This window comes from Pseudophryne corroboree, chromosome 5, assembly GCF_028390025.1.
Source record: "Pseudophryne corroboree isolate aPseCor3 chromosome 5, aPseCor3.hap2, whole genome shotgun sequence".
In the NCBI taxonomy this organism is placed as follows: Eukaryota; Metazoa; Chordata; class Amphibia; order Anura; family Myobatrachidae; genus Pseudophryne; species Pseudophryne corroboree.
In genome coordinates, this window is record NC_086448.1 from 391,111,558 (window position 1) to 391,119,637 (window position 8,080).

The following is an 8,080-nucleotide window of genomic DNA, read 5'->3' on the forward strand; positions in this document are numbered from 1 at the left end:
TCGATCGCTACATATTTAACAAACATAATGTATTTTGTAGGCAATATTCCCTTTTATAATATCTGTAAGTATGATTAGTGTAACTGGTTCATGGACAGATGAATTCCTCTTTGCATGATACGAAGGGTCAGACAGGGTCTGAGCGGTGGTGTTTAGTACCTAACCGAAGAGTATTTTATTAGAAACATTCCGGTGTTGGTTAGGTAGAGATTAATCGCTCCTGCGTATAGTTATGTCTATAAGTAGTTTATGGACATTTACTGTATTTGCGGTTCATTATCCATGCGGCGGGAATCCTGAGAATCCCTCCCATCTGAGCAGTTTGGAATAGTCACAACCCACCTGTTTAAACTAACCTATGACCTTTTGTTATAATGCGAAGACAGGTTTCTGTGTCCAATGAACAATAAGATTGTAGGGCCCTTTGTAGTGTACTGTACTTTGTGTATAAAAGCAGCCAGCCTGGGCCAGCTCACTCACTACTCTCCATAAGGTTTTCATCACTGATTAACTGAGAGCTGGATATCCAGGACTGCGCTCGCGATCATTTCCACGTGTGTAAGTTTCTCTGTGACCATCTTATTCTCTGTCCGTATTTGCCATACTCTCTCTCTCTCTCTCTCTCTCTCTCTCACTGTTATTGTTTAGGATTAAGACGCTATTGTATATTTATGTCTAGTTATTCTGTTTAGGTGTTTTATGTTAGTGCTGTAGTGTATAAGCTGTTAACTGTATTTTTTCCTTTTTACATAGCTAAATCTCGTTAGTAAAGGTGTTGGAACCTCAGCAAGGTGTCTGTGTTTCTCTAGCTAGTACAAAGGGTTTCTGAGCGTCTCAGCCACTCAAACAGCTTTTACATAATAGAGGTTAATCAGCGTTACATTGTGTTAACATTACAAGACTAAGGTTTACAGTATAAGTATATCCCTTCAGTGTGTTGCATACAAGGTTTACTGAGTGTCATCCTGTGAGCGTCTGCGCCGCTCGTGTTCCTCTCGTGGGCACAGCGTCCGCTACGCTAGTAACGTAGCATTACGGTACTCGGGCCGCCTATAGCGTGCTCGATACTAAGCGTAAGCCGTGAGCGAACGTGCCGCTCGTGCGTCTCGACCACGGCCTTGCAACTGCTAAGCTAGGTGCGTACCATTACGGTGCTCCATACGCCAATTGCGTACTGAGTCTCTTACCAGTGTATAGTAAATGTTATAAGATAAATAATTAGCTTTATCAAGTCTTACCCTGGATTCCAAAATCCTTTCCTTGTAATGTCAGCTCTTCCGGGCACAGTTTCCTTAACTGAGGTCTGGAGGAGGGGCATAGAGGGAGGAGCCAGTGCACACCAGTAGTCCTAATTCTTTCTTAGAGTGCCCAGTCTCCTGCGGAGCCCGTCTATTCCCCATGGTCCTTACGGAGTCCCCAGCATCCACTACGGACTACGAGAAATAGATTTACCGGTGAGTAAAATCTTATTTTCTCTGTGCAGTTTCTGAGTAGCTCGAGACTTACTCTTCCAGTGCGATCAGTTCAGTGCTTGTCGTTCCTGGTTTGATGTCACAAACACACCCAGCGTTTGCCCAGACACTCCCCCGTTTCTTCAGCCACTCCCGCGTTTTTCCCAGAAACGGCAGCGTTTTTTCACACACTCCCATAAAACGGTCAGTTTCCGCCCAGAAACACCCACTTCCTGTCAATCACACTCCGATCACCAGAACGAAGAAAAAACCTTGTAATGCCGTGAGTAAAATACCAAACTTCTTAGCAAATTTACTTGGCGCAGCCGCAGTGCGAACATTGCGCATGCGCAATTAGTGGAAAATCGCTGCGATGCAAAGAAAAATACAGAGCGAACAACTCGGAATGAGGGCCCATGTGCACTGTAGTGGGAGGGGCAGATATAACGTGCAGAGAGAGTTAGAGTTGGGTGGGGTGTGTTCAAACTGAAATATAAATTGCAGGGTAAAAATAAAGCAGCCAGTATTTACCCTGCACAGAAACAAAATAACCCACACAAATCTAACTCTCTCTGCAAATGTTATATCTGCCACAGCTGCAGTGCATATGGGGGGTCATTCCGAGTTGATCGTAGCTGTGCAAAATTTTGCACAGCTAGGATCAACTTTCCTGACATGCGGGGGGACGCCCAGCACAGGGCTAGCCCGCTCCGCATGTCATCTGTCCCCCCCATGCAGAAGTGCAAAGGCATCGCACGGCGGCGATGCCTTTGCACTTCAGGAGTAACTCCCGGCCAGCGCAGCTTTAGCAAGCTGGACGGGAGCTACTCCTCGCTCCCTGGGCCGCAGCGGCTGCGTATGATGTCACGCAAGCGCCACGGCCCGCCCCCATTCAGTCCGGCAACGCCTACATTGGCTGGACCGCGCCTACGAAACGCCGCCGTTTCGCCCCCTCCCGCCCATCGATCGCCTCTGCCTGTCAATCAGGCAGAGGCAATCGCTGTCCTGCCACGGCCGTCGGCCGTGCCGCATGCGCAGGCGCACAAAGGTGCCAGCGCATGCGCAGCTGGGACCCGTTCGCTCTGCTGCGTGAAAACGCAGCGAGCGAACGGGTTGGAATGACCCCCATGGTTTTGACCAACTGCTAACAAATTTGCTGCTTTTGACCAACTGCTAACAAATTTGCTGCTACGATCAACTCTGAATTAGGCCCCATGTGCACTGCAGGTGGGGCGGATATAATATTTGCAGAGAAACAAGTGGACTAACAGAGCTACATTATAAAAGATTGATAGACACCTATTCATATTTGGCATATCTCCCTTGGTTGATAATAATGTATCTGCAGCAAAATTAGATAAATGAGTAAACTATAGAATAAAGGGAGTTTTTTTTCCAGTGTCTTCTCTCTTCATAATTGATGGATTAATGTCTTAGAAAACATGAGTGGGGCATTTTGCTTGCATTATCAGTTTGTTATTATAAATTAGTTTTATATCAATAAATGTATATAATAAAATTGACTGCTGATATAAATTATGGAGCTGATTTGTAAATGGGAGCAAAGAAAAAAAAAAAAAAAAAGCCTGAAAAGCCCAAAGAATTTCCACCTTCACAAAACCATTTGTACTGCAGTTGGAGAAGATTTAAAATAGGATGAGAGATTCAGAATTGAGAGTGGGGTCTCCAAACTCAAATCTAAATGACAATGTAAAAATAAATCTGTCGAGCATTTGTGTGCTACGTTCAGAGGCAACCAGCATTTACCCTGCATCAGGGGCGTCAGAACTTTTTTCAGTTGGGGGGGGCAAGATAAAATCTCAATTTGGCGCCCCTAATTTATGGCCACCTTAGAGAGGTCACCTGTACCTGTATGAAACTCTATGGAGTAGCAGTGAGTAAGTGACCCCTTACACACAATATGCCTGGTAAAGGGCCTAACTCAGGGGGTAATTCCAAGTTGATCGCAGCAGGAAATTTTTTAGCAGTTAGGCAAAACCATGTGCACTGCAAGGGAGGCAGATATAACATGTGCAGAGAGAGATAGATTTGGGTGTGGTGAGTTCAAAGTGAAATCTAAATTGCAGTGTAAAAATAAAGCAGCCAGTATTTACCCTGCACAGAAACAAAATAACCCACCCAAATCTAACTCTCTCTGCACATGTTATATCTGCCCCCCCCCTGCAGTGCACATGGTTTTGCCCAACTGCTAAAAAATTTCCTGCTGCGATCAACTTGGAATTACCCCCTCAGATCTGATCGTAGATGTGCTAAATTTAGCACATCTACGATCAGTTTCTCAGACATGCGGGGGATGTTCAGCACAGGGCTAGTCCACCCAGCATGTCTGGCTCTTCGCCCCCCCCCCCCCCGCACGGGTGTGAAAGCATCGCATAGCGGTGATGATTTTGCACCTGGCTAGTATCTCCCTTCCAATGCAGCCGCTGCAGCCAACCCCCGCAACGGACCGGACACACCTGCATTGTCTGGACCGCACCCAGCCAACGGTGTTCTTACGCCGTTGGCACGCCCTCACCCGCCCCGCAACCACCTCTGCCTGTCAATCAGGCAGAGGTGATCGCAGCCCAGAGATGCTGTCAGCATCTCACTGGGCTACCGGGGTGCGTGCACACTCCACAAAGGGATTCAGACTGCGATCACTGCCGCTACAGCAATCCAGTCTGAATTACCCCCAAAGCCCCTTATATACATGTCTGGTAGAGCCTCTTACACACATTATGCCTGACAGAGCCCATTATATACACTGTAGAGCGTCCCCATTGCCAGATATACGTATGTGCCCCCCGTGCCAGATATACGTATATGCCCCCCCATGCCAGATATACGTATATGCCCCCCGTACCAGATATACGTATATGCCCCCCCGTGCCAGATATACGTATATGCCCCCCCGTGCCAGATATACGTATATGCCCCCAGTGCCAGATATACGTATATGCCCCCCCGTGCCAGATATACGTATATGCCCCCAGTGCCAGATAAATGTATATGCCCCCAGTGCCAGATATACATATCTCCCCAGAGCCAGATATACATATGTCCCCAGAGCTAGATATACACATGTTCCCAGTGCCAGATACATATATGACCCCAGAGCCAGTTATATATATGCCCCCAGTGCCAGTTATACATATATGCCCCCAGTGCCAGTTATACATATATGCCCCCAGTGCCAGTTATACATATATGCCCCCAGAGGCAGTTATACATATATGCCCCCAGAGCCAGTTATACATATGCCCTCAGTGCCAGATATACATATATGCCCCCAGAGCCAGTTATACACATGTTCCCAGTTCCAGATACATATTTGCCCCCAGAGCCAGTTATACATACATGCCCCCAGAGCCAGTTATACATACATGCCCCCAGAGCCAGATATACATATATTTCCCCCCAGAGCCAGATATACATATGTGCCCCCAGAGCTAGATAGATAGATAGATAGATACATGCCCCCAGAGCCAGATATACATATGTCCTCAGAGCCAGATATACATCTACAGTATTCCCCCAAAGCCAGATATACATATGTCCCAAGTGCCAGATTTACATATATGCCCCCAAACCCAGATATACATATGTCCCCACAGTGCCAGGAACACATACCCCCTACAGGGCGGGCGGGCGGGCGGGCAAGCAGGAGCGGGCGGCCCCCACATTTTCAAACATGTGCCTCCGCTGCGACGTCCGGGACTGCTCCAGCACAGCTTGCGCATATGTAATGAGCAGCTTGACGTCATGACGCTCCGCCGCTCATTACATATGAGTGATCATAGCGCTACACGGGAGGAGCAGCAGCACTGACTGTCACTGTCAATGACAGTGACAGTCAGTGAATCACGGTCCGCGGCGCCTATCTCAGCCGCGTACTGTGGTCATGTATAGGGATCGGCGGCGGCAGGCGCCTCTTTCATGTTTGGGGGGAGCGAGCTGCCCCCTCGCCCCCCCCATTCCGATGCCTCTGCCCTGCATGAAGAATAAAATTTAATTGCACTCCTTGCAGTGCAGCATGCATTGTCCAGGTGCAAAGTTACTTGAGTTTTTTGCTTTGCACCCAACACGTATTAATCCCTTATGTCAGGGGTGGGCAATTATTTCAGCCTGGGAGCTAATTCACAAGTTTTAATAAACTCTGGAGTGCTGCACACCAAACATTTTGTAATTCTAATGATAATTATTTTAGGTATGTTATTCTAGAATAAAAACAAAATGTCTAAGCCACACACAGGTGAATTCAATAAACTGTTAATGTGGGCATTATGTGTAAGGCCATGCCCACTTTCCTAGGAGAGAGCACATATTGGGGGCGGGGGGAGGGTGGGCTGCACTTCAAAAAATGGCCTGCAAATGATGTTGAAAAAATCGAAATGGCCCTTGGCAGAAAAAAGGTTCCTCACCCCTGCATTAGAAAGTAATTGTAAACATGAAAAAAAGAAAAGAAAAAAGAAGACTCTTGTTGGGAAGCACTCATATACAGATAATGTTGTACGACTAAATGTCACAATAGCTAACTAAAATGCAATATTTTATTAATTCTCATTAAAATTAATTATTGAGGAGTTCAATGAGCACCGATGTTTGTTAAATAGTGACATTGCGAAAATATAAAGAGTAATATATAAATTGCAAGGTGCAAATACCTAATTCAAGCCGAAGTGGGTATATCTATAATTTTGTTAATAATCACACTCCAACTGTAGGACAACCTGTGATAAAAAGTTGCTCATTTATTGTAAATATGACCATCATTTATAAACTGCTATATATCCCAAATGGGAATTTTGATCCTAGCAGATAGTTGAATCATAGGTCATAACCGAGATGTAAGACAATGCTCTATATTGGTGACAGATGGGTGGCAAATATTTGCAGTACCAAGGTGTTCCTTGGTAGTCTCCTATCCAAGTACTTAACCCGGCCCTCCACTGCTTGGCTTCCAAGATCAGATGAGATTGGGCATCTCCAGCGGGGTATGACCGCAGACCTTATGCTCACCCTTGTCACACTGTGTCCAAAATTGGGCACAGACAGGAGCCAATTTGCGTTGTTATGTGAGCCACAGGTATCGACACAGCTGATTTGATGTGGAAATCAATTTTTTTTTATCATAGATGATAAAGTATAACAAAAGATTAAATGCCCATCTAAGTTTTCACGGCTTAAGTAGTCGCAGTACAAGTAGGAAAAAACCTCTATACTGCACAGTTATCACATGTATGAAAATCAATCATTAAATCATAATATTATTTTAACTGTGCAAAAGAGGGAAACCTCCAAATTTGGTCTCCAAAACAATAATGAACGTATGAGATTACACTATGAATTGTGAAAATCAAAAAAACATAAGCAATGAAACCTTCAACTCTAATGACCAATCAGAAATTATTCTCAAGTAATAGAAAAATAATAAGTTGACACAGAGTGTATTCCATATGATATATATATGTCATAAGTTGATACTGAGATAAATATGGATTTCTGCAGTGTAAAAAAAGAGAGAAGGCGTTTGTGTGTTGGATAGGGTCCAAAATTAGCAGATGTATCCACATCCGCTTTTTAGATAGAAATATAGACCCCAATAGGGTTGCACTTATTCCCTTGCTGGTGATAATTGACTGTCACTTGTTCATATAGTATAATAGTCTATGTACCATGTGGGTAAGATTTTATAAATTCCGGTCCGTGCAATGAAAATGCACTGGTGCACAAATCACATGTATATACCAAACCTGGTGTACATTCATAAAGTTTTAGTCCTACTTGTATACTGAGGGAGATCCTGGTATAGGGAAGGTGCCGGCCGCGTCTGCCCGCGTTCTGCCTGCTGCCGAGCTCCGGCCGCACTATACTTCCTGTTAGGCTGGTTCCCTTGGCGACGGACTTTGCCGAGAACGGCTCGTTGCGGTCACGTGTGCGCACCACGTGACCGTGAGGATGTAGTCTCCTTCCTGACTTAGAAATTAATTGGTCTGACCCTTTGATAAATATATATATATATAGTAAATATGGTAGCGCATGCAATGTATCAGATTAATAGCAATAATGCACTGTAGGAAACACACCATAGTCATACGTATTATGTGTAATTCAAGTGCACAGCCTGAAATCTGATCCTTAGAGGAGATAGCGGGCCCCCAGACAATGGGGCCTACTGGGGGTTTCCACTGTATCTCTGTTGTCCAGTCCAACCCTGCCATTCCCCCATATATTGATAAAAATACTGTTTGGAACAAAGTGTCATTTGTATTACAGGTAAATCTGTTTAGTTTTTTGGTGCTTGAATACTTTTGAAAATTAATGTATATCTAAATAATTTACTGTACATTTAAGTGCTTGCAGGTATTAGAATATAATGACAATTATTTATTCTAATCTTGTATACACAGGGTCATTTTTTTTAATTCACTTTTATTAACTCCTTCTAACTTCTTGATTATAAACTCTCCATACAAAGTAATTATATAGTTGGGTGTTTTATAGTATTTACTTTCACCTAGAAATGAAATGTAAAATGTAATATTAGCTGAAGCCTTACCATTTTATTTACTGTTAAGAAATCTCTTTTTAATGAAACAAGCATTCTTCTGTTTGTGCAAAGAGTATTC

At 44.3% G+C, this 8,080-nt stretch overlaps 1 pseudogene; it reads right to left on the reverse strand.

The window, feature by feature from the left end:
* Positions 1-6,338: 6,338 nt before the first annotated feature.
* On the reverse strand, positions 6,339-6,459 carry LOC134929934 (5S ribosomal RNA; annotated as a pseudogene).
* Positions 6,460-8,080: the final 1,621 nt, after the last annotated feature.